The 24,523-nt window shown below is 36.1% G+C and overlaps 20 non-coding genes and 1 pseudogene across 20 annotated transcripts; all 21 read left to right on the top strand.

Annotated features, from left to right (window-relative positions):
• Positions 1 to 80, top strand: LOC139507429 (U2 spliceosomal RNA; annotated as a pseudogene; the record flags this gene model as incomplete).
• A 986-nt stretch (positions 81 to 1,066) lies between these two features.
• On the top strand, positions 1,067 to 1,259 carry LOC139507425 (U2 spliceosomal RNA). The gene has a single exon (XR_011660694.1). It is a non-coding gene; the product is annotated as a U2 spliceosomal RNA (small nuclear RNA).
• A 986-nt stretch (positions 1,260 to 2,245) lies between these two features.
• Positions 2,246 to 2,438, top strand: LOC139507424 (U2 spliceosomal RNA). Its single transcript, XR_011660693.1, has one exon. It is a non-coding gene; the product is annotated as a U2 spliceosomal RNA (small nuclear RNA).
• A 986-nt stretch (positions 2,439 to 3,424) lies between these two features.
• Positions 3,425 to 3,617, top strand: LOC139507423 (U2 spliceosomal RNA). The gene has a single exon (XR_011660692.1). It is a non-coding gene; the product is annotated as a U2 spliceosomal RNA (small nuclear RNA).
• Positions 3,618 to 4,603: 986 nt separating this feature from the next.
• Positions 4,604 to 4,796, top strand: LOC139507421 (U2 spliceosomal RNA). Its single transcript, XR_011660690.1, has one exon. It is a non-coding gene; the product is annotated as a U2 spliceosomal RNA (small nuclear RNA).
• Positions 4,797 to 5,782: 986 nt separating this feature from the next.
• LOC139507420 (U2 spliceosomal RNA) lies at positions 5,783 to 5,975 on the top strand. The gene has a single exon (XR_011660688.1). It is a non-coding gene; the product is annotated as a U2 spliceosomal RNA (small nuclear RNA).
• A 986-nt stretch (positions 5,976 to 6,961) lies between these two features.
• On the top strand, positions 6,962 to 7,154 carry LOC139507419 (U2 spliceosomal RNA). The gene has a single exon (XR_011660687.1). It is a non-coding gene; the product is annotated as a U2 spliceosomal RNA (small nuclear RNA).
• A 986-nt stretch (positions 7,155 to 8,140) lies between these two features.
• LOC139507418 (U2 spliceosomal RNA) lies at positions 8,141 to 8,333 on the top strand. Its single transcript, XR_011660686.1, has one exon. It is a non-coding gene; the product is annotated as a U2 spliceosomal RNA (small nuclear RNA).
• A 986-nt stretch (positions 8,334 to 9,319) lies between these two features.
• On the top strand, positions 9,320 to 9,512 carry LOC139507417 (U2 spliceosomal RNA). The gene has a single exon (XR_011660685.1). It is a non-coding gene; the product is annotated as a U2 spliceosomal RNA (small nuclear RNA).
• A 986-nt stretch (positions 9,513 to 10,498) lies between these two features.
• Positions 10,499 to 10,691, top strand: LOC139507415 (U2 spliceosomal RNA). Its single transcript, XR_011660684.1, has one exon. It is a non-coding gene; the product is annotated as a U2 spliceosomal RNA (small nuclear RNA).
• A 986-nt stretch (positions 10,692 to 11,677) lies between these two features.
• LOC139507428 (U2 spliceosomal RNA) lies at positions 11,678 to 11,870 on the top strand. The gene has a single exon (XR_011660696.1). It is a non-coding gene; the product is annotated as a U2 spliceosomal RNA (small nuclear RNA).
• A 986-nt stretch (positions 11,871 to 12,856) lies between these two features.
• On the top strand, positions 12,857 to 13,049 carry LOC139507414 (U2 spliceosomal RNA). The gene has a single exon (XR_011660683.1). It is a non-coding gene; the product is annotated as a U2 spliceosomal RNA (small nuclear RNA).
• Positions 13,050 to 14,035: 986 nt separating this feature from the next.
• On the top strand, positions 14,036 to 14,228 carry LOC139507413 (U2 spliceosomal RNA). Its single transcript, XR_011660682.1, has one exon. It is a non-coding gene; the product is annotated as a U2 spliceosomal RNA (small nuclear RNA).
• Positions 14,229 to 15,214: 986 nt separating this feature from the next.
• Positions 15,215 to 15,407, top strand: LOC139507412 (U2 spliceosomal RNA). Its single transcript, XR_011660681.1, has one exon. It is a non-coding gene; the product is annotated as a U2 spliceosomal RNA (small nuclear RNA).
• A 986-nt stretch (positions 15,408 to 16,393) lies between these two features.
• On the top strand, positions 16,394 to 16,586 carry LOC139507411 (U2 spliceosomal RNA). The gene has a single exon (XR_011660680.1). It is a non-coding gene; the product is annotated as a U2 spliceosomal RNA (small nuclear RNA).
• A 986-nt stretch (positions 16,587 to 17,572) lies between these two features.
• LOC139507432 (U2 spliceosomal RNA) lies at positions 17,573 to 17,765 on the top strand. Its single transcript, XR_011660700.1, has one exon. It is a non-coding gene; the product is annotated as a U2 spliceosomal RNA (small nuclear RNA).
• A 986-nt stretch (positions 17,766 to 18,751) lies between these two features.
• On the top strand, positions 18,752 to 18,944 carry LOC139507431 (U2 spliceosomal RNA). The gene has a single exon (XR_011660698.1). It is a non-coding gene; the product is annotated as a U2 spliceosomal RNA (small nuclear RNA).
• Positions 18,945 to 19,930: 986 nt separating this feature from the next.
• LOC139507430 (U2 spliceosomal RNA) lies at positions 19,931 to 20,123 on the top strand. The gene has a single exon (XR_011660697.1). It is a non-coding gene; the product is annotated as a U2 spliceosomal RNA (small nuclear RNA).
• Positions 20,124 to 21,109: 986 nt separating this feature from the next.
• On the top strand, positions 21,110 to 21,302 carry LOC139507422 (U2 spliceosomal RNA). The gene has a single exon (XR_011660691.1). It is a non-coding gene; the product is annotated as a U2 spliceosomal RNA (small nuclear RNA).
• Positions 21,303 to 22,288: 986 nt separating this feature from the next.
• LOC139507426 (U2 spliceosomal RNA) lies at positions 22,289 to 22,482 on the top strand. Its single transcript, XR_011660695.1, has one exon. It is a non-coding gene; the product is annotated as a U2 spliceosomal RNA (small nuclear RNA).
• Positions 22,483 to 23,468: 986 nt separating this feature from the next.
• On the top strand, positions 23,469 to 23,661 carry LOC139507410 (U2 spliceosomal RNA). The gene has a single exon (XR_011660679.1). It is a non-coding gene; the product is annotated as a U2 spliceosomal RNA (small nuclear RNA).
• The last annotated feature ends 862 nt before the right edge of the window (positions 23,662 to 24,523 follow it).

The following is a 24,523-nucleotide window of genomic DNA, read 5'->3' as shown; positions in this document are numbered from 1 at the left end:
GGTGAGATGTTAGGTGCTTGCACCGCTCTTGCCACGAGTTGGCCTGGTATTGCAGTACCTCCAGGATCGGCTCACTCCCCCTGTTTGGGGAGAAAATTAAAATAGAAAAATAGCTTTCCCTTCAATAGCCTGCGAAACAGCCCCAGTAAAATATTCTCTAATGCTTTTCACTGAGCACTACATGTGTACTTTTTCTATATATCTTTCTTATTTAAGGAGTTTGCGTAAATTGTATAGTTTTACTCATTGTTGTAAATCATTCTACTTCTCGTGCATGTAAAATAAGTTGCATTTTCTTTTTTTTCTTTTTTATGTCTGTTCTCTAAAAAGTTCTTTTCTTTTCTTGTAATGTAATATTTTTGTTGTCGCTTGCTTGTATTTATAACAGCACATGTCAGTGTATTAATGTATTCTCGTTCCTAAAAAGAAACTCTATAAATTTTTAGCGTTACGGAAAAACGCGGGGAAAAGAATTACGTCCCCTTCTACTGTTTCAATCATCGTTAATAGCGACGTCGCCTCAGAACGAGGGCAAACGATGGAAACTGCAGTCGGCCGGTAAGTTTTTTCCTCCTTCTGAATTTTATTTAAAAATTGCTGTACCGGTCAATTCCTTTAAAAAATAGAACAGGTGAACTGTTTATGTTTGTGTTAACTAAACGAGACAGTGAAAAGTCCGTGCTGATTGTGAAAAAGCGTTGAATTTATTTTCTGATTAATGAAATTTCCTAGGCTTTAAAAACTGCGTTCGTCGGACCTAGGATGAATCAACATGATCATGTTATTTCGTTCGATTAAGATTAAATACGTATACGTATGTTATACGTTTAAAAATATATTCTGGCGACTTGCCGTATTTCACAAGCCGCTTTTTATTTTCACACCCGTTTTGTCATGCAGAAATCGTTTCATGCTGTCAGGTATTTGAAGCAAAGCAAGATCTCGTGTTTCGTGTGCTTTTTGTATATAAATTTGCAAAATTTGTGTAGCTTTGGTTAAAATTAAAACACCGTGTTTGAGTAAGAAATAGGATTTGTAGGCTTTGGAAACTCGGAAAGATTTGAGTATCGCTTCTCGGCCTTTTGGCTAAGATCAAAGTGTAGTATCTGTTCTTATCAGCTTAATATCTGATACGTACCCCATGTGGGTACTTCGATATTAAACTGATTTTTGCAACTAGGTGAGATGTTAGGTGCTTGCACCGCTCTTGCCACGAGTTGGCCTGGTATTGCAGTACCTCCAGGATCGGCTCACTCCCCCTGTTTGGGGAGAAAATTAAAATAGAAAAATAGCTTTCCCTTCAATAGCCTGCGAAACAGCCCCAGTAAAATATTCTCTAATGCTTTTCACTGAGCACTACATGTGTACTTTTTCTATATATCTTTCTTATTTAAGGAGTTTGCGTAAATTGTATAGTTTTACTCATTGTTGTAAATCATTCTACTTCTCGTGCATGTAAAATAAGTTGCATTTTCTTTTTTTTCTTTTTTATGTCTGTTCTCTAAAAAGTTCTTTTCTTTTCTTGTAATGTAATATTTTTGTTGTCGCTTGCTTGTATTTATAACAGCACATGTCAGTGTATTAATGTATTCTCGTTCCTAAAAAGAAACTCTATAAATTTTTAGCGTTACGGAAAAACGCGGGGAAAAGAATTACGTCCCCTTCTACTGTTTCAATCATCGTTAATAGCGACGTCGCCTCAGAACGAGGGCAAACGATGGAAACTGCAGTCGGCCGGTAAGTTTTTTCCTCCTTCTGAAATTTATTTAAAAATTGCTGTACCGGTCAATTCCTTTAAAAAATAGAACAGGTGAACTGTTTATGTTTGTGTTAACTAAACGAGACAGTGAAAAGTCCGTGCTGATTGTGAAAAAGCGTTGAATTTATTTTCTGATTAATGAAATTTCCTAGGCTTTAAAAACTGCGTTCGTCGGACCTAGGATGAATCAACATGATCATGTTATTTCGTTCGATTAAGATTAAATACGTATACGTATGTTATACGTTTAAAAATATATTCTGGCGACTTGCCGTATTTCACAAGCCGCTTTTTATTTTCACACCCGTTTTGTCATGCAGAAATCGTTTCATGCTGTCAGGTATTTGAAGCAAAGCAAGATCTCGTGTTTCGTGTGCTTTTTGTATATAAATTTGCAAAATTTGTGTAGCTTTGGTTAAAATTAAAACACCGTGTTTGAGTAAGAAATAGGATTTGTAGGCTTTGGAAACTCGGAAAGATTTGAGTATCGCTTCTCGGCCTTTTGGCTAAGATCAAAGTGTAGTATCTGTTCTTATCAGCTTAATATCTGATACGTACCCCATGTGGGTACTTCGATATTAAACTGATTTTTGCAACTAGGTGAGATGTTAGGTGCTTGCACCGCTCTTGCCACGAGTTGGCCTGGTATTGCAGTACCTCCAGGATCGGCTCACTCCCCCTGTTTGGGGAGAAAATTAAAATAGAAAAATAGCTTTCCCTTCAATAGCCTGCGAAACAGCCCCAGTAAAATATTCTCTAATGCTTTTCACTGAGCACTACATGTGTACTTTTTCTATATATCTTTCTTATTTAAGGAGTTTGCGTAAATTGTATAGTTTTACTCATTGTTGTAAATCATTCTACTTCTCGTGCATGTAAAATAAGTTGCATTTTCTTTTTTTTCTTTTTTATGTCTGTTCTCTAAAAAGTTCTTTTCTTTTCTTGTAATGTAATATTTTTGTTGTCGCTTGCTTGTATTTATAACAGCACATGTCAGTGTATTAATGTATTCTCGTTCCTAAAAAGAAACTCTATAAATTTTTAGCGTTACGGAAAAACGCGGGGAAAAGAATTACGTCCCCTTCTACTGTTTCAATCATCGTTAATAGCGACGTCGCCTCAGAACGAGGGCAAACGATGGAAACTGCAGTCGGCCGGTAAGTTTTTTCCTCCTTCTGAAATTTATTTAAAAATTGCTGTACCGGTCAATTCCTTTAAAAAATAGAACAGGTGAACTGTTTATGTTTGTGTTAACTAAACGAGACAGTGAAAAGTCCGTGCTGATTGTGAAAAAGCGTTGAATTTATTTTCTGATTAATGAAATTTCCTAGGCTTTAAAAACTGCGTTCGTCGGACCTAGGATGAATCAACATGATCATGTTATTTCGTTCGATTAAGATTAAATACGTATACGTATGTTATACGTTTAAAAATATATTCTGGCGACTTGCCGTATTTCACAAGCCGCTTTTTATTTTCACACCCGTTTTGTCATGCAGAAATCGTTTCATGCTGTCAGGTATTTGAAGCAAAGCAAGATCTCGTGTTTCGTGTGCTTTTTGTATATAAATTTGCAAAATTTGTGTAGCTTTGGTTAAAATTAAAACACCGTGTTTGAGTAAGAAATAGGATTTGTAGGCTTTGGAAACTCGGAAAGATTTGAGTATCGCTTCTCGGCCTTTTGGCTAAGATCAAAGTGTAGTATCTGTTCTTATCAGCTTAATATCTGATACGTACCCCATGTGGGTACTTCGATATTAAACTGATTTTTGCAACTAGGTGAGATGTTAGGTGCTTGCACCGCTCTTGCCACGAGTTGGCCTGGTATTGCAGTACCTCCAGGATCGGCTCACTCCCCCTGTTTGGGGAGAAAATTAAAATAGAAAAATAGCTTTCCCTTCAATAGCCTGCGAAACAGCCCCAGTAAAATATTCTCTAATGCTTTTCACTGAGCACTACATGTGTACTTTTTCTATATATCTTTCTTATTTAAGGAGTTTGCGTAAATTGTATAGTTTTACTCATTGTTGTAAATCATTCTACTTCTCGTGCATGTAAAATAAGTTGCATTTTCTTTTTTTTCTTTTTTATGTCTGTTCTCTAAAAAGTTCTTTTCTTTTCTTGTAATGTAATATTTTTGTTGTCGCTTGCTTGTATTTATAACAGCACATGTCAGTGTATTAATGTATTCTCGTTCCTAAAAAGAAACTCTATAAATTTTTAGCGTTACGGAAAAACGCGGGGAAAAGAATTACGTCCCCTTCTACTGTTTCAATCATCGTTAATAGCGACGTCGCCTCAGAACGAGGGCAAACGATGGAAACTGCAGTCGGCCGGTAAGTTTTTTCCTCCTTCTGAAATTTATTTAAAAATTGCTGTACCGGTCAATTCCTTTAAAAAATAGAACAGGTGAACTGTTTATGTTTGTGTTAACTAAACGAGACAGTGAAAAGTCCGTGCTGATTGTGAAAAAGCGTTGAATTTATTTTCTGATTAATGAAATTTCCTAGGCTTTAAAAACTGCGTTCGTCGGACCTAGGATGAATCAACATGATCATGTTATTTCGTTCGATTAAGATTAAATACGTATACGTATGTTATACGTTTAAAAATATATTCTGGCGACTTGCCGTATTTCACAAGCCGCTTTTTATTTTCACACCCGTTTTGTCATGCAGAAATCGTTTCATGCTGTCAGGTATTTGAAGCAAAGCAAGATCTCGTGTTTCGTGTGCTTTTTGTATATAAATTTGCAAAATTTGTGTAGCTTTGGTTAAAATTAAAACACCGTGTTTGAGTAAGAAATAGGATTTGTAGGCTTTGGAAACTCGGAAAGATTTGAGTATCGCTTCTCGGCCTTTTGGCTAAGATCAAAGTGTAGTATCTGTTCTTATCAGCTTAATATCTGATACGTACCCCATGTGGGTACTTCGATATTAAACTGATTTTTGCAACTAGGTGAGATGTTAGGTGCTTGCACCGCTCTTGCCACGAGTTGGCCTGGTATTGCAGTACCTCCAGGATCGGCTCACTCCCCCTGTTTGGGGAGAAAATTAAAATAGAAAAATAGCTTTCCCTTCAATAGCCTGCGAAACAGCCCCAGTAAAATATTCTCTAATGCTTTTCACTGAGCACTACATGTGTACTTTTTCTATATATCTTTCTTATTTAAGGAGTTTGCGTAAATTGTATAGTTTTACTCATTGTTGTAAATCATTCTACTTCTCGTGCATGTAAAATAAGTTGCATTTTCTTTTTTTTCTTTTTTATGTCTGTTCTCTAAAAAGTTCTTTTCTTTTCTTGTAATGTAATATTTTTGTTGTCGCTTGCTTGTATTTATAACAGCACATGTCAGTGTATTAATGTATTCTCGTTCCTAAAAAGAAACTCTATAAATTTTTAGCGTTACGGAAAAACGCGGGGAAAAGAATTACGTCCCCTTCTACTGTTTCAATCATCGTTAATAGCGACGTCGCCTCAGAACGAGGGCAAACGATGGAAACTGCAGTCGGCCGGTAAGTTTTTTCCTCCTTCTGAAATTTATTTAAAAATTGCTGTACCGGTCAATTCCTTTAAAAAATAGAACAGGTGAACTGTTTATGTTTGTGTTAACTAAACGAGACAGTGAAAAGTCCGTGCTGATTGTGAAAAAGCGTTGAATTTATTTTCTGATTAATGAAATTTCCTAGGCTTTAAAAACTGCGTTCGTCGGACCTAGGATGAATCAACATGATCATGTTATTTCGTTCGATTAAGATTAAATACGTATACGTATGTTATACGTTTAAAAATATATTCTGGCGACTTGCCGTATTTCACAAGCCGCTTTTTATTTTCACACCCGTTTTGTCATGCAGAAATCGTTTCATGCTGTCAGGTATTTGAAGCAAAGCAAGATCTCGTGTTTCGTGTGCTTTTTGTATATAAATTTGCAAAATTTGTGTAGCTTTGGTTAAAATTAAAACACCGTGTTTGAGTAAGAAATAGGATTTGTAGGCTTTGGAAACTCGGAAAGATTTGAGTATCGCTTCTCGGCCTTTTGGCTAAGATCAAAGTGTAGTATCTGTTCTTATCAGCTTAATATCTGATACGTACCCCATGTGGGTACTTCGATATTAAACTGATTTTTGCAACTAGGTGAGATGTTAGGTGCTTGCACCGCTCTTGCCACGAGTTGGCCTGGTATTGCAGTACCTCCAGGATCGGCTCACTCCCCCTGTTTGGGGAGAAAATTAAAATAGAAAAATAGCTTTCCCTTCAATAGCCTGCGAAACAGCCCCAGTAAAATATTCTCTAATGCTTTTCACTGAGCACTACATGTGTACTTTTTCTATATATCTTTCTTATTTAAGGAGTTTGCGTAAATTGTATAGTTTTACTCATTGTTGTAAATCATTCTACTTCTCGTGCATGTAAAATAAGTTGCATTTTCTTTTTTTTCTTTTTTATGTCTGTTCTCTAAAAAGTTCTTTTCTTTTCTTGTAATGTAATATTTTTGTTGTCGCTTGCTTGTATTTATAACAGCACATGTCAGTGTATTAATGTATTCTCGTTCCTAAAAAGAAACTCTATAAATTTTTAGCGTTACGGAAAAACGCGGGGAAAAGAATTACGTCCCCTTCTACTGTTTCAATCATCGTTAATAGCGACGTCGCCTCAGAACGAGGGCAAACGATGGAAACTGCAGTCGGCCGGTAAGTTTTTTCCTCCTTCTGAAATTTATTTAAAAATTGCTGTACCGGTCAATTCCTTTAAAAAATAGAACAGGTGAACTGTTTATGTTTGTGTTAACTAAACGAGACAGTGAAAAGTCCGTGCTGATTGTGAAAAAGCGTTGAATTTATTTTCTGATTAATGAAATTTCCTAGGCTTTAAAAACTGCGTTCGTCGGACCTAGGATGAATCAACATGATCATGTTATTTCGTTCGATTAAGATTAAATACGTATACGTATGTTATACGTTTAAAAATATATTCTGGCGACTTGCCGTATTTCACAAGCCGCTTTTTATTTTCACACCCGTTTTGTCATGCAGAAATCGTTTCATGCTGTCAGGTATTTGAAGCAAAGCAAGATCTCGTGTTTCGTGTGCTTTTTGTATATAAATTTGCAAAATTTGTGTAGCTTTGGTTAAAATTAAAACACCGTGTTTGAGTAAGAAATAGGATTTGTAGGCTTTGGAAACTCGGAAAGATTTGAGTATCGCTTCTCGGCCTTTTGGCTAAGATCAAAGTGTAGTATCTGTTCTTATCAGCTTAATATCTGATACGTACCCCATGTGGGTACTTCGATATTAAACTGATTTTTGCAACTAGGTGAGATGTTAGGTGCTTGCACCGCTCTTGCCACGAGTTGGCCTGGTATTGCAGTACCTCCAGGATCGGCTCACTCCCCCTGTTTGGGGAGAAAATTAAAATAGAAAAATAGCTTTCCCTTCAATAGCCTGCGAAACAGCCCCAGTAAAATATTCTCTAATGCTTTTCACTGAGCACTACATGTGTACTTTTTCTATATATCTTTCTTATTTAAGGAGTTTGCGTAAATTGTATAGTTTTACTCATTGTTGTAAATCATTCTACTTCTCGTGCATGTAAAATAAGTTGCATTTTCTTTTTTTTCTTTTTTATGTCTGTTCTCTAAAAAGTTCTTTTCTTTTCTTGTAATGTAATATTTTTGTTGTCGCTTGCTTGTATTTATAACAGCACATGTCAGTGTATTAATGTATTCTCGTTCCTAAAAAGAAACTCTATAAATTTTTAGCGTTACGGAAAAACGCGGGGAAAAGAATTACGTCCCCTTCTACTGTTTCAATCATCGTTAATAGCGACGTCGCCTCAGAACGAGGGCAAACGATGGAAACTGCAGTCGGCCGGTAAGTTTTTTCCTCCTTCTGAAATTTATTTAAAAATTGCTGTACCGGTCAATTCCTTTAAAAAATAGAACAGGTGAACTGTTTATGTTTGTGTTAACTAAACGAGACAGTGAAAAGTCCGTGCTGATTGTGAAAAAGCGTTGAATTTATTTTCTGATTAATGAAATTTCCTAGGCTTTAAAAACTGCGTTCGTCGGACCTAGGATGAATCAACATGATCATGTTATTTCGTTCGATTAAGATTAAATACGTATACGTATGTTATACGTTTAAAAATATATTCTGGCGACTTGCCGTATTTCACAAGCCGCTTTTTATTTTCACACCCGTTTTGTCATGCAGAAATCGTTTCATGCTGTCAGGTATTTGAAGCAAAGCAAGATCTCGTGTTTCGTGTGCTTTTTGTATATAAATTTGCAAAATTTGTGTAGCTTTGGTTAAAATTAAAACACCGTGTTTGAGTAAGAAATAGGATTTGTAGGCTTTGGAAACTCGGAAAGATTTGAGTATCGCTTCTCGGCCTTTTGGCTAAGATCAAAGTGTAGTATCTGTTCTTATCAGCTTAATATCTGATACGTACCCCATGTGGGTACTTCGATATTAAACTGATTTTTGCAACTAGGTGAGATGTTAGGTGCTTGCACCGCTCTTGCCACGAGTTGGCCTGGTATTGCAGTACCTCCAGGATCGGCTCACTCCCCCTGTTTGGGGAGAAAATTAAAATAGAAAAATAGCTTTCCCTTCAATAGCCTGCGAAACAGCCCCAGTAAAATATTCTCTAATGCTTTTCACTGAGCACTACATGTGTACTTTTTCTATATATCTTTCTTATTTAAGGAGTTTGCGTAAATTGTATAGTTTTACTCATTGTTGTAAATCATTCTACTTCTCGTGCATGTAAAATAAGTTGCATTTTCTTTTTTTTCTTTTTTATGTCTGTTCTCTAAAAAGTTCTTTTCTTTTCTTGTAATGTAATATTTTTGTTGTCGCTTGCTTGTATTTATAACAGCACATGTCAGTGTATTAATGTATTCTCGTTCCTAAAAAGAAACTCTATAAATTTTTAGCGTTACGGAAAAACGCGGGGAAAAGAATTACGTCCCCTTCTACTGTTTCAATCATCGTTAATAGCGACGTCGCCTCAGAACGAGGGCAAACGATGGAAACTGCAGTCGGCCGGTAAGTTTTTTCCTCCTTCTGAAATTTATTTAAAAATTGCTGTACCGGTCAATTCCTTTAAAAAATAGAACAGGTGAACTGTTTATGTTTGTGTTAACTAAACGAGACAGTGAAAAGTCCGTGCTGATTGTGAAAAAGCGTTGAATTTATTTTCTGATTAATGAAATTTCCTAGGCTTTAAAAACTGCGTTCGTCGGACCTAGGATGAATCAACATGATCATGTTATTTCGTTCGATTAAGATTAAATACGTATACGTATGTTATACGTTTAAAAATATATTCTGGCGACTTGCCGTATTTCACAAGCCGCTTTTTATTTTCACACCCGTTTTGTCATGCAGAAATCGTTTCATGCTGTCAGGTATTTGAAGCAAAGCAAGATCTCGTGTTTCGTGTGCTTTTTGTATATAAATTTGCAAAATTTGTGTAGCTTTGGTTAAAATTAAAACACCGTGTTTGAGTAAGAAATAGGATTTGTAGGCTTTGGAAACTCGGAAAGATTTGAGTATCGCTTCTCGGCCTTTTGGCTAAGATCAAAGTGTAGTATCTGTTCTTATCAGCTTAATATCTGATACGTACCCCATGTGGGTACTTCGATATTAAACTGATTTTTGCAACTAGGTGAGATGTTAGGTGCTTGCACCGCTCTTGCCACGAGTTGGCCTGGTATTGCAGTACCTCCAGGATCGGCTCACTCCCCCTGTTTGGGGAGAAAATTAAAATAGAAAAATAGCTTTCCCTTCAATAGCCTGCGAAACAGCCCCAGTAAAATATTCTCTAATGCTTTTCACTGAGCACTACATGTGTACTTTTTCTATATATCTTTCTTATTTAAGGAGTTTGCGTAAATTGTATAGTTTTACTCATTGTTGTAAATCATTCTACTTCTCGTGCATGTAAAATAAGTTGCATTTTCTTTTTTTTCTTTTTTATGTCTGTTCTCTAAAAAGTTCTTTTCTTTTCTTGTAATGTAATATTTTTGTTGTCGCTTGCTTGTATTTATAACAGCACATGTCAGTGTATTAATGTATTCTCGTTCCTAAAAAGAAACTCTATAAATTTTTAGCGTTACGGAAAAACGCGGGGAAAAGAATTACGTCCCCTTCTACTGTTTCAATCATCGTTAATAGCGACGTCGCCTCAGAACGAGGGCAAACGATGGAAACTGCAGTCGGCCGGTAAGTTTTTTCCTCCTTCTGAAATTTATTTAAAAATTGCTGTACCGGTCAATTCCTTTAAAAAATAGAACAGGTGAACTGTTTATGTTTGTGTTAACTAAACGAGACAGTGAAAAGTCCGTGCTGATTGTGAAAAAGCGTTGAATTTATTTTCTGATTAATGAAATTTCCTAGGCTTTAAAAACTGCGTTCGTCGGACCTAGGATGAATCAACATGATCATGTTATTTCGTTCGATTAAGATTAAATACGTATACGTATGTTATACGTTTAAAAATATATTCTGGCGACTTGCCGTATTTCACAAGCCGCTTTTTATTTTCACACCCGTTTTGTCATGCAGAAATCGTTTCATGCTGTCAGGTATTTGAAGCAAAGCAAGATCTCGTGTTTCGTGTGCTTTTTGTATATAAATTTGCAAAATTTGTGTAGCTTTGGTTAAAATTAAAACACCGTGTTTGAGTAAGAAATAGGATTTGTAGGCTTTGGAAACTCGGAAAGATTTGAGTATCGCTTCTCGGCCTTTTGGCTAAGATCAAAGTGTAGTATCTGTTCTTATCAGCTTAATATCTGATACGTACCCCATGTGGGTACTTCGATATTAAACTGATTTTTGCAACTAGGTGAGATGTTAGGTGCTTGCACCGCTCTTGCCACGAGTTGGCCTGGTATTGCAGTACCTCCAGGATCGGCTCACTCCCCCTGTTTGGGGAGAAAATTAAAATAGAAAAATAGCTTTCCCTTCAATAGCCTGCGAAACAGCCCCAGTAAAATATTCTCTAATGCTTTTCACTGAGCACTACATGTGTACTTTTTCTATATATCTTTCTTATTTAAGGAGTTTGCGTAAATTGTATAGTTTTACTCATTGTTGTAAATCATTCTACTTCTCGTGCATGTAAAATAAGTTGCATTTTCTTTTTTTTCTTTTTTATGTCTGTTCTCTAAAAAGTTCTTTTCTTTTCTTGTAATGTAATATTTTTGTTGTCGCTTGCTTGTATTTATAACAGCACATGTCAGTGTATTAATGTATTCTCGTTCCTAAAAAGAAACTCTATAAATTTTTAGCGTTACGGAAAAACGCGGGGAAAAGAATTACGTCCCCTTCTACTGTTTCAATCATCGTTAATAGCGACGTCGCCTCAGAACGAGGGCAAACGATGGAAACTGCAGTCGGCCGGTAAGTTTTTTCCTCCTTCTGAAATTTATTTAAAAATTGCTGTACCGGTCAATTCCTTTAAAAAATAGAACAGGTGAACTGTTTATGTTTGTGTTAACTAAACGAGACAGTGAAAAGTCCGTGCTGATTGTGAAAAAGCGTTGAATTTATTTTCTGATTAATGAAATTTCCTAGGCTTTAAAAACTGCGTTCGTCGGACCTAGGATGAATCAACATGATCATGTTATTTCGTTCGATTAAGATTAAATACGTATACGTATGTTATACGTTTAAAAATATATTCTGGCGACTTGCCGTATTTCACAAGCCGCTTTTTATTTTCACACCCGTTTTGTCATGCAGAAATCGTTTCATGCTGTCAGGTATTTGAAGCAAAGCAAGATCTCGTGTTTCGTGTGCTTTTTGTATATAAATTTGCAAAATTTGTGTAGCTTTGGTTAAAATTAAAACACCGTGTTTGAGTAAGAAATAGGATTTGTAGGCTTTGGAAACTCGGAAAGATTTGAGTATCGCTTCTCGGCCTTTTGGCTAAGATCAAAGTGTAGTATCTGTTCTTATCAGCTTCATATCTGATACGTACCCCATGTGGGTACTTCGATATTAAACTGATTTTTGCAACTAGGTGAGATGTTAGGTGCTTGCACCGCTCTTGCCACGAGTTGGCCTGGTATTGCAGTACCTCCAGGATCGGCTCACTCCCCCTGTTTGGGGAGAAAATTAAAATAGAAAAATAGCTTTCCCTTCAATAGCCTGCGAAACAGCCCCAGTAAAATATTCTCTAATGCTTTTCACTGAGCACTACATGTGTACTTTTTCTATATATCTTTCTTATTTAAGGAGTTTGCGTAAATTGTATAGTTTTACTCATTGTTGTAAATCATTCTACTTCTCGTGCATGTAAAATAAGTTGCATTTTCTTTTTTTTCTTTTTTATGTCTGTTCTCTAAAAAGTTCTTTTCTTTTCTTGTAATGTAATATTTTTGTTGTCGCTTGCTTGTATTTATAACAGCACATGTCAGTGTATTAATGTATTCTCGTTCCTAAAAAGAAACTCTATAAATTTTTAGCGTTACGGAAAAACGCGGGGAAAAGAATTACGTCCCCTTCTACTGTTTCAATCATCGTTAATAGCGACGTCGCCTCAGAACGAGGGCAAACGATGGAAACTGCAGTCGGCCGGTAAGTTTTTTCCTCCTTCTGAAATTTATTTAAAAATTGCTGTACCGGTCAATTCCTTTAAAAAATAGAACAGGTGAACTGTTTATGTTTGTGTTAACTAAACGAGACAGTGAAAAGTCCGTGCTGATTGTGAAAAAGCGTTGAATTTATTTTCTGATTAATGAAATTTCCTAGGCTTTAAAAACTGCGTTCGTCGGACCTAGGATGAATCAACATGATCATGTTATTTCGTTCGATTAAGATTAAATACGTATACGTATGTTATACGTTTAAAAATATATTCTGGCGACTTGCCGTATTTCACAAGCCGCTTTTTATTTTCACACCCGTTTTGTCATGCAGAAATCGTTTCATGCTGTCAGGTATTTGAAGCAAAGCAAGATCTCGTGTTTCGTGTGCTTTTTGTATATAAATTTGCAAAATTTGTGTAGCTTTGGTTAAAATTAAAACACCGTGTTTGAGTAAGAAATAGGATTTGTAGGCTTTGGAAACTCGGAAAGATTTGAGTATCGCTTCTCGGCCTTTTGGCTAAGATCAAAGTGTAGTATCTGTTCTTATCAGCTTAATATCTGATACGTACCCCATGTGGGTACTTCGATATTAAACTGATTTTTGCAACTAGGTGAGATGTTAGGTGCTTGCACCGCTCTTGCCACGAGTTGGCCTGGTATTGCAGTACCTCCAGGATCGGCTCACTCCCCCTGTTTGGGGAGAAAATTAAAATAGAAAAATAGCTTTCCCTTCAATAGCCTGCGAAACAGCCCCAGTAAAATATTCTCTAATGCTTTTCACTGAGCACTACATGTGTACTTTTTCTATATATCTTTCTTATTTAAGGAGTTTGCGTAAATTGTATAGTTTTACTCATTGTTGTAAATCATTCTACTTCTCGTGCATGTAAAATAAGTTGCATTTTCTTTTTTTTCTTTTTTATGTCTGTTCTCTAAAAAGTTCTTTTCTTTTCTTGTAATGTAATATTTTTGTTGTCGCTTGCTTGTATTTATAACAGCACATGTCAGTGTATTAATGTATTCTCGTTCCTAAAAAGAAACTCTATAAATTTTTAGCGTTACGGAAAAACGCGGGGAAAAGAATTACGTCCCCTTCTACTGTTTCAATCATCGTTAATAGCGACGTCGCCTCAGAACGAGGGCAAACGATGGAAACTGCAGTCGGCCGGTAAGTTTTTTCCTCCTTCTGAAATTTATTTAAAAATTGCTGTACCGGTCAATTCCTTTAAAAAATAGAACAGGTGAACTGTTTATGTTTGTGTTAACTAAACGAGACAGTGAAAAGTCCGTGCTGATTGTGAAAAAGCGTTGAATTTATTTTCTGATTAATGAAATTTCCTAGGCTTTAAAAACTGCGTTCGTCGGACCTAGGATGAATCAACATGATCATGTTATTTCGTTCGATTAAGATTAAATACGTATACGTATGTTATACGTTTAAAAATATATTCTGGCGACTTGCCGTATTTCACAAGCCGCTTTTTATTTTCACACCCGTTTTGTCATGCAGAAATCGTTTCATGCTGTCAGGTATTTGAAGCAAAGCAAGATCTCGTGTTTCGTGTGCTTTTTGTATATAAATTTGCAAAATTTGTGTAGCTTTGGTTAAAATTAAAACACCGTGTTTGAGTAAGAAATAGGATTTGTAGGCTTTGGAAACTCGGAAAGATTTGAGTATCGCTTCTCGGCCTTTTGGCTAAGATCAAAGTGTAGTATCTGTTCTTATCAGCTTAATATCTGATACGTACCCCATGTGGGTACTTCGATATTAAACTGATTTTTGCAACTAGGTGAGATGTTAGGTGCTTGCACCGCTCTTGCCACGAGTTGGCCTGGTATTGCAGTACCTCCAGGATCGGCTCACTCCCCCTGTTTGGGGAGAAAATTAAAATAGAAAAATAGCTTTCCCTTCAATAGCCTGCGAAACAGCCCCAGTAAAATATTCTCTAATGCTTTTCACTGAGCACTACATGTGTACTTTTTCTATATATCTTTCTTATTTAAGGAGTTTGCGTAAATTGTATAGTTTTACTCATTGTTGTAAATCATTCTACTTCTCGTGCATGTAAAATAAGTTGCATTTTCTTTTTTTTCTTTTTTATGTCTGTTCTCTAAAAAGTTCTTTTCTTTTCTTGTAATGTAATATTTTTGTTGTCGCTTGCTTGTATTTATAACAGCACATGTCAGTGTATTAATGTATTCTCGTTCCTAAAAAGAAACTCTATAAATTTTTAGCGTTACGGAAAAACGCGGGGAAAAGAATTACGTCCCCTTCTACTGTTTCAATCATCGTTAATAGCGACGTCGCCTCAGAACGAGGGCAAACGATGGAAACTGCAGTCGGCCGGTAAGTTTTTTCCTCCTTCTGAAATTTATTTAAAAATTGCTGTACCGGTCAATTCCTTTAAAAAATAGAACAGGTGAACTGTTTATGTTTGTGTTAACTAAACGAGACAGTGAAAAGTCCGTGCTGATTGTGAAAAAGCGTTGAATTTATTTTCTGATTAATGAAATTTCCTAGGCTTTAAAAACTGCGTTCGTCGGACCTAGGATGAATCAACATGATCATGTTATTTCGTTCGATTAAGATTAAATACGTATACGTATGTTATACGTTTAAAAATATATTCTGGCGACTTGCCGTATTTCACAAGCCGCTTTTTATTTTCACACCCGTTTTGTCATGCAGAAATCGTTTCATGCTGTCAGGTATTTGAAGCAAAGCAAGATCTCGTGTTTCGTGTGCTTTTTGTATATAAATTTGCAAAATTTGTGTAGCTTTGGTTAAAATTAAAACACCGTGTTTGAGTAAGAAATAGGATTTGTAGGCTTTGGAAACTCGGAAAGATTTGAGTATCGCTTCTCGGCCTTTTGGCTAAGATCAAAGTGTAGTATCTGTTCTTATCAGCTTAATATCTGATACGTACCCCATGTGGGTACTTCGATATTAAACTGATTTTTGCAACTAGGTGAGATGTTAGGTGCTTGCACCGCTCTTGCCACGAGTTGGCCTGGTATTGCAGTACCTCCAGGATCGGCTCACTCCCCCTGTTTGGGGAGAAAATTAAAATAGAAAAATAGCTTTCCCTTCAATAGCCTGCGAAACAGCCCCAGTAAAATATTCTCTAATGCTTTTCACTGAGCACTACATGTGTACTTTTTCTATATATCTTTCTTATTTAAGGAGTTTGCGTAAATTGTATAGTTTTACTCATTGTTGTAAATCATTCTACTTCTCGTGCATGTAAAATAAGTTGCATTTTCTTTTTTTTCTTTTTTATGTCTGTTCTCTAAAAAGTTCTTTTCTTTTCTTGTAATGTAATATTTTTGTTGTCGCTTGCTTGTATTTATAACAGCACATGTCAGTGTATTAATGTATTCTCGTTCCTAAAAAGAAACTCTATAAATTTTTAGCGTTACGGAAAAACGCGGGGAAAAGAATTACGTCCCCTTCTACTGTTTCAATCATCGTTAATAGCGACGTCGCCTCAGAACGAGGGCAAACGATGGAAACTGCAGTCGGCCGGTAAGTTTTTTCCTCCTTCTGAAATTTATTTAAAAATTGCTGTACCGGTCAATTCCTTTAAAAAATAGAACAGGTGAACTGTTTATGTTTGTGTTAACTAAACGAGACAGTGAAAAGTCCGTGCTGATTGTGAAAAAGCGTTGAATTTATTTTCTGATTAATGAAATTTCCTAGGCTTTAAAAACTGCGTTCGTCGGACCTAGGATGAATCAACATGATCATGTTATTTCGTTCGATTAAGATTAAATACGTATACGTATGTTATACGTTTAAAAATATATTCTGGCGACTTGCCGTATTTCACAAGCCGCTTTTTATTTTCACACCCGTTTTGTCATGCAGAAATCGTTTCATGCTGTCAGGTATTTGAAGCAAAGCAAGATCTCGTGTTTCGTGTGCTTTTTGTATATAAATTTGCAAAATTTGTGTAGCTTTGGTTAAAATTAAAACACCGTGTTTGAGTAAGAAATAGGATTTGTAGGCTTTGGAAACTCGGAAAGATTTGAGTATCGCTTCTCGGCCTTTTGGCTAAGATCAAAGTGTAGTATCTGTTCTTATCAGCTTAATATCTGATACGTACCCCATGTGGGTACTTCGATATTAAACTGATTTTTGCAACTAGGTGAGATGTTAGGTGCTTGCACCGCTCTTGCCACGAGTTGGCCTGGTATTGCAGTACCTCCAGGATCGGCTCACTCCCCCTGTTTGGGGAGAAAATTAAAATAGAAAAATAGCTTTCCCTTCAATAGCCTGCGAAACAGCCCCAGTAAAATATTCTCTAATGCTTTTCACTGAGCACTACATGTGTACTTTTTCTATATATCTTTCTTATTTAAGGAGTTTGCGTAAATTGTATAGTTTTACTCATTGTTGTAAATCATTCTACTTCTCGTGCATGTAAAATAAGTTGCATTTTCTTTTTTTTCTTTTTTATGTCTGTTCTCTAAAAAGTTCTTTTCTTTTCTTGTAATGTAATATTTTTGTTGTCGCTTGCTTGTATTTATAACAGCACATGTCAGTGTATTAATGTATTCTCGTTCCTAAAAAGAAACTCTATAAATTTTTAGCGTTACGGAAAAACGCGGGGAAAAGAATTACGTCCCCTTCTACTGTTTCAATCATCGTTAATAGCGACGTCGCCTCAGAACGAGGGCAAACGATGGAAACTGCAGTCGGCCGGTAAGTTTTTTCCTCCTTCTGAAATTTATTTAAAAATTGCTGTACCGGTCAATTCCTTTAAAAAATAGAACAGGTGAACTGTTTATGTTTGTGTTAACTAAACGAGACAGTGAAAAGTCCGTGCTGATTGTGAAAAAGCGTTGAATTTATTTTCTGATTAATGAAATTTCCTAGGCTTTAAAAACTGCGTTCGTCGGACCTAGGATGAATCAACATGATCATGTTATTTCGTTCGATTAAGATTAAATACGTATACGTATGTTATACGTTTAAAAATATATTCTGGCGACTTGCCGTATTTCACAAGCCGCTTTTTATTTTCACACCCGTTTTGTCATGCAGAAATCGTTTCATGCTGTCAGGTATTTGAAGCAAAGCAAGATCTCGTGTTTCGTGTGCTTTTTGTATATAAATTTGCAAAATTTGTGTAGCTTTGGTTAAAATTAAAACACCGTGTTTGAGTAAGAAATAGGATTTGTAGGCTTTGGAAACTCGGAAAGATTTGAGTATCGCTTCTCGGCCTTTTGGCTAAGATCAAAGTGTAGTATCTGTTCTTATCAGCTTAATATCTGATACGTACCCCATGTGGGTACTTCGATATTAAACTGATTTTTGCAACTAGGTGAGATGTTAGGTGCTTGCACCGCTCTTGCCACGAGTTGGCCTGGTATTGCAGTACCTCCAGGATCGGCTCACTCCCCCTGTTTGGGGAGAAAATTAAAATAGAAAAATAGCTTTCCCTTCAATAGCCTGCGAAACAGCCCCAGTAAAATATTCTCTAATGCTTTTCACTGAGCACTACATGTGTACTTTTTCTATATATCTTTCTTATTTAAGGAGTTTGCGTAAATTGTATAGTTTTACTCATTGTTGTAAATCATTCTACTTCTCGTGCATGTAAAATAAGTTGCATTTTCTTTTTTTTCTTTTTTATGTCTGTTCTCTAAAAAGTTCTTTTCTTTTCTTGTAATGTAATATTTTTGTTGTCGCTTGCTTGTATTTATAACAGCACATGTCAGTGTATTAATGTATTCTCGTTCCTAAAAAGAAACTCTATAAATTTTTAGCGTTACGGAAAAACGCGGGGAAAAGAATTACGTCCCCTTCTACTGTTTCAATCATCGTTAATAGCGACGTCGCCTCAGAACGAGGGCAAACGATGGAAACTGCAGTCGGCCGGTAAGTTTTTTCCTCCTTCTGAAATTTATTTAAAAATTGCTGTACCGGTCAATTCCTTTAAAAAATAGAACAGGTGAACTGTTTATGTTTGTGTTAACTAAACGAGACAGTGAAAAGTCCGTGCTGATTGTGAAAAAGCGTTGAATTTATTTTCTGATTAATGAAATTTCCTAGGCTTTAAAAACTGCGTTCGTCGGACCTAGGATGAATCAACATGATCATGTTATTTCGTTCGATTAAGATTAAATACGTATACGTATGTTATACGTTTAAAAATATATTCTGGCGACTTGCCGTATTTCACAAGCCGCTTTTTATTTTCACACCCGTTTTGTCATGCAGAAATCGTTTCATGCTGTCAGGTATTTGAAGCAAAGCAAGATCTCGTGTTTCGTGTGCTTTTTGTATATAAATTTGCAAAATTTGTGTAGCTTTGGTTAAAATTAAAACACCGTGTTTGAGTAAGAAATAGGATTTGTAGGCTTTGGAAACTCGGAAAGATTTGAGTATCGCTTCTCGGCCTTTTGGCTAAGATCAAAGTGTAGTATCTGTTCTTATCAGCTTAATATCTGATACGTACCCCATGTGGGTACTTCGATATTAAACTGATTTTTGCAACTAGGTGAGATGTTAGGTGCTTGCACCGCTCTTGCCACGAGTTGGCCTGGTATTGCAGTACCTCCAGGATCGGCTCACTCCCCCTGTTTGGGGAGAAAATTAAAATAGAAAAATAGCTTTCCCTTCAATAGCCTGCGAAACAGCCCCAGTAAAATATTCTCTAATGCTTTTCACTGAGCACTACATGTGTACTTTTTCTATATATCTTTCTTATTTAAGGAGTTTGCGTAAATTGTATAGTTTTACTCATTGTTGTAAATCATTCTACTTCTCGTGCATGTAAAATAAGTTGCATTTTCTTTTTTTTCTTTTTTATGTCTGTTCTCTAAAAAGTTCTTTTCTTTTCTTGTAATGTAATATTTTTGTTGTCGCTTGCTTGTATTTATAACAGCACATGTCAGTGTATTAATGTATTCTCGTTCCTAAAAAGAAACTCTATAAATTTTTAGCGTTACGGAAAAACGCGGGGAAAAGAATTACGTCCCCTTCTACTGTTTCAATCATCGTTAATAGCGACGTCGCCTCAGAACGAGGGCAAACGATGGAAACTGCAGTCGGCCGGTAAGTTTTTTCCTCCTTCTGAAATTTATTTAAAAATTGCTGTACCGGTCAATTCCTTTAAAAAATAGAACAGGTGAACTGTTTATGTTTGTGTTAACTAAACGAGACAGTGAAAAGTCCGTGCTGATTGTGAAAAAGCGTTGAATTTATTTTCTGATTAATGAAATTTCCTAGGCTTTAAAAACTGCGTTCGTCGGACCTAGGATGAATCAACATGATCATGTTATTTCGTTCGATTAAGATTAAATACGTATACGTATGTTATACGTTTAAAAATATATTCTGGCGACTTGCCGTATTTCACAAGCCGCTTTTTATTTTCACACCCGTTTTGTCATGCAGAAATCGTTTCATGCTGTCAGGTATTTGAAGCAAAGCAAGATCTCGTGTTTCGTGTGCTTTTTGTATATAAATTTGCAAAATTTGTGTAGCTTTGGTTAAAATTAAAACACCGTGTTTGAGTAAGAAATAGGATTTGTAGGCTTTGGAAACTCGGAAAGATTTGAGTATCGCTTCTCGGCCTTTTGGCTAAGATCAAAGTGTAGTATCTGTTCTTATCAGCTTAATATCTGATACGTACCCCATGTGGGTACTTCGATATTAAACTGATTTTTGCAACTAGGTGAGATGTTAGGTGCTTGCACCGCTCTTGCCACGAGTTGGCCTGGTATTGCAGTACCTCCAGGATCGGCTCACTCCCCCTGTTTGGGGAGAAAATTAAAATAGAAAAATAGCTTTCCCTTCAATAGCCTGCGAAACAGCCCCAGTAAAATATTCTCTAATGCTTTTCACTGAGCACTACATGTGTACTTTTTCTATATATCTTTCTTATTTAAGGAGTTTGCGTAAATTGTATAGTTTTACTCATTGTTGTAAATCATTCTACTTCTCGTGCATGTAAAATAAGTTGCATTTTCTTTTTTTTCTTTTTTATGTCTGTTCTCTAAAAAGTTCTTTTCTTTTCTTGTAATGTAATATTTTTGTTGTCGCTTGCTTGTATTTATAACAGCACATGTCAGTGTATTAATGTATTCTCGTTCCTAAAAAGAAACTCTATAAATTTTTAGCGTTACGGAAAAACGCGGGGAAAAGAATTACGTCCCCTTCTACTGTTTCAATCATCGTTAATAGCGACGTCGCCTCAGAACGAGGGCAAACGATGGAAACTGCAGTCGGCCGGTAAGTTTTTTCCTCCTTCTGAAATTTATTTAAAAATTGCTGTACCGGTCAATTCCTTTAAAAAATAGAACAGGTGAACTGTTTATGTTTGTGTTAACTAAACGAGACAGTGAAAAGTCCGTGCTGATTGTGAAAAAGCGTTGAATTTATTTTCTGATTAATGAAATTTCCTAGGCTTTAAAAACTGCGTTCGTCGGACCTAGGATGAATCAACATGATCATGTTATTTCGTTCGATTAAGATTAAATACGTATACGTATGTTATACGTTTAAAAATATATTCTGGCGACTTGCCGTATTTCACAAGCCGCTTTTTATTTTCACACCCGTTTTGTCATGCAGAAATCGTTTCATGCTGTCAGGTATTTGAAGCAAAGCAAGATCTCGTGTTTCGTGTGCTTTTTGTATATAAATTTGCAAAATTTGTGTAGCTTTGGTTAAAATTAAAACACCGTGTTTGAGTAAGAAATAGGATTTGTAGGCTTTGGAAACTCGGAAAGATTTGAGTATCGCTTCTCGGCCTTTTGGCTAAGATCAAAGTGTAGTATCTGTTCTTATCAGCTTAATATCTGATACGTACCCCATGTGGGTACTTCGATATTAAACTGATTTTTGCAACTAGGTGAGATGTTAGGTGCTTGCACCGCTCTTGCCACGAGTTGGCCTGGTATTGCAGTACCTCCAGGATCGGCTCACTCCCCCTGTTTGGGGAGAAAATTAAAATAGAAAAATAGCTTTCCCTTCAATAGCCTGCGAAACAGCCCCAGTAAAATATTCTCTAATGCTTTTCACTGAGCACTACATGTGTACTTTTTCTATATATCTTTCTTATTTAAGGAGTTTGCGTAAATTGTATAGTTTTACTCATTGTTGTAAATCATTCTACTTCTCGTGCATGTAAAATAAGTTGCATTTTCTTTTTTTTCTTTTTTATGTCTGTTCTCTAAAAAGTTCTTTTCTTTTCTTGTAATGTAATATTTTTGTTGTCGCTTGCTTGTATTTATAACAGCACATGTCAGTGTATTAATGTATTCTCGTTCCTAAAAAGAAACTCTATAAATTTTTAGCGTTACGGAAAAACGCGGGGAAAAGAATTACGTCCCCTTCTACTGTTTCAATCATCGTTAATAGCGACGTCGCCTCAGAACGAGGGCAAACGATGGAAACTGCAGTCGGCCGGTAAGTTTTTTCCTCCTTCTGAAATTTATTTAAAAATTGCTGTACCGGTCAATTCCTTTAAAAAATAGAACAGGTGAACTGTTTATGTTTGTGTTAACTAAACGAGACAGTGAAAAGTCCGTGCTGATTGTGAAAAAGCGTTGAATTTATTTTCTGATTAATGAAATTTCCTAGGCTTTAAAAACTGCGTTCGTCGGACCTAGGATGAATCAACATGATCATGTTATTTCGTTCGATTAAGATTAAATACGTATACGTATGTTATACGTTTAAAAATATATTCTGGCGACTTGCCGTATTTCACAAGCCGCTTTTTATTTTCACACCCGTTTTGTCATGCAGAAATCGTTTCATGCTGTCAGGTATTTGAAGCAAAGCAAGATCTCGTGTTTCGTGTGCTTTTTGTATATAAATTTGCAAAATTTGTGTAGCTTTGGTTAAAATTAAAACACCGTGTTTGAGTAAGAAATAGGATTTGTAGGCTTTGGAAACTCGGAAAGATTTGAGTATCGCTTCTCGGCCTTTTGGCTAAGATCAAAGTGTAGTATCTGTTCTTATCAGCTTAATATCTGATACGTACCCCATGTGGGTACTTCGATATTAAACTGATTTTTGCAACTAGGTGAGATGTTAGGTGCTTGCACCGCTCTTGCCACGAGTTGGCCTGGTATTGCAGTACCCTCCAGGATCGGCTCACTCCCCCTGTTTGGGGAGAAAATTAAAATAGAAAAATAGCTTTCCCTTCAATAGCCTGCGAAACAGCCCCAGTAAAATATTCTCTAATGCTTTTCACTGAGCACTACATGTGTACTTTTTCTATATATCTTTCTTATTTAAGGAGTTTGCGTAAATTGTATAGTTTTACTCATTGTTGTAAATCATTCTACTTCTCGTGCATGTAAAATAAGTTGCATTTTCTTTTTTTTCTTTTTTATGTCTGTTCTCTAAAAAGTTCTTTTCTTTTCTTGTAATGTAATATTTTTGTTGTCGCTTGCTTGTATTTATAACAGCACATGTCAGTGTATTAATGTATTCTCGTTCCTAAAAAGAAACTCTATAAATTTTTAGCGTTACGGAAAAACGCGGGGAAAAGAATTACGTCCCCTTCTACTGTTTCAATCATCGTTAATAGCGACGTCGCCTCAGAACGAGGGCAAACGATGGAAACTGCAGTCGGCCGGTAAGTTTTTTCCTCCTTCTGAAATTTATTTAAAAATTGCTGTACCGGTCAATTCCTTTAAAAAATAGAACAGGTGAACTGTTTATGTTTGTGTTAACTAAACGAGACAGTGAAAAGTCCGTGCTGATTGTGAAAAAGCGTTGAATTTATTTTCTGATTAATGAAATTTCCTAGGCTTTAAAAACTGCGTTCGTCGGACCTAGGATGAATCAACATGATCATGTTATTTCGTTCGATTAAGATTAAATACGTATACGTATGTTATACGTTTAAAAATATATTCTGGCGACTTGCCGTATTTCACAAGCCGCTTTTTATTTTCACACCCGTTTTGTCATGCAGAAATCGTTTCATGCTGTCAGGTATTTGAAGCAAAGCAAGATCTCGTGTTTCGTGTGCTTTTTGTATATAAATTTGCAAAATTTGTGTAGCTTTGGTTAAAATTAAAACACCGTGTTTGAGTAAGAAATAGGATTTGTAGGCTTTGGAAACTCGGAAAGATTTGAGTATCGCTTCTCGGCCTTTTGGCTAAGATCAAAGTGTAGTATCTGTTCTTATCAGCTTAATATCTGATACGTACCCCATGTGGGTACTTCGATATTAAACTGATTTTTGCAACTAGGTGAGATGTTAGGTGCTTGCACCGCTCTTGCCACGAGTTGGCCTGGTATTGCAGTACCTCCAGGATCGGCTCACTCCCCCTGTTTGGGGAGAAAATTAAAATAGAAAAATAGCTTTCCCTTCAATAGCCTGCGAAACAGCCCCAGTAAAATATTCTCTAATGCTTTTCACTGAGCACTACATGTGTACTTTTTCTATATATCTTTCTTATTTAAGGAGTTTGCGTAAATTGTATAGTTTTACTCATTGTTGTAAATCATTCTACTTCTCGTGCATGTAAAATAAGTTGCATTTTCTTTTTTTTCTTTTTTATGTCTGTTCTCTAAAAAGTTCTTTTCTTTTCTTGTAATGTAATATTTTTGTTGTCGCTTGCTTGTATTTATAACAGCACATGTCAGTGTATTAATGTATTCTCGTTCCTAAAAAGAAACTCTATAAATTTTTAGCGTTACGGAAAAACGCGGGGAAAAGAATTACGTCCCCTTCTACTGTTTCAATCATCGTTAATAGCGACGTCGCCTCAGAACGAGGGCAAACGATGGAAACTGCAGTCGGCCGGTAAGTTTTTTCCTCCTTCTGAAATTTATTTAAAAATTGCTGTACCGGTCAATTCCTTTAAAAAATAGAACAGGTGAACTGTTTATGTTTGTGTTAACTAAACGAGACAGTGAAAAGTCCGTGCTGATTGTGAAAAAGCGTTGAATTTATTTTCTGATTAATGAAATTTCCTAGGCTTTAAAAACTGCGTTCGTCGGACCTAGGATGAATCAACATGATCATGTTATTTCGTTCGATTAAGATTAAATACGTATACGTATGTTATACGTTTAAAAATATATTCTGGCGACTTGCCGTATTTCACAAGCCGCTTTTTATTTTCACACCCGTTTTGTCATGCAGAAATCGTTTCATGCTGTCAGGTATTTGAAGCAAAGCAAGATC

This window comes from Mytilus edulis, unplaced genomic scaffold (assembly GCF_963676685.1).
Source record: "Mytilus edulis unplaced genomic scaffold, xbMytEdul2.2 SCAFFOLD_1447, whole genome shotgun sequence".
In the NCBI taxonomy this organism is placed as follows: Eukaryota; Metazoa; Mollusca; class Bivalvia; order Mytilida; family Mytilidae; genus Mytilus; species Mytilus edulis.
Note: the sequence above shows the minus strand (reverse complement) of the source record. Positions and strands in the feature narration are given on the sequence as shown.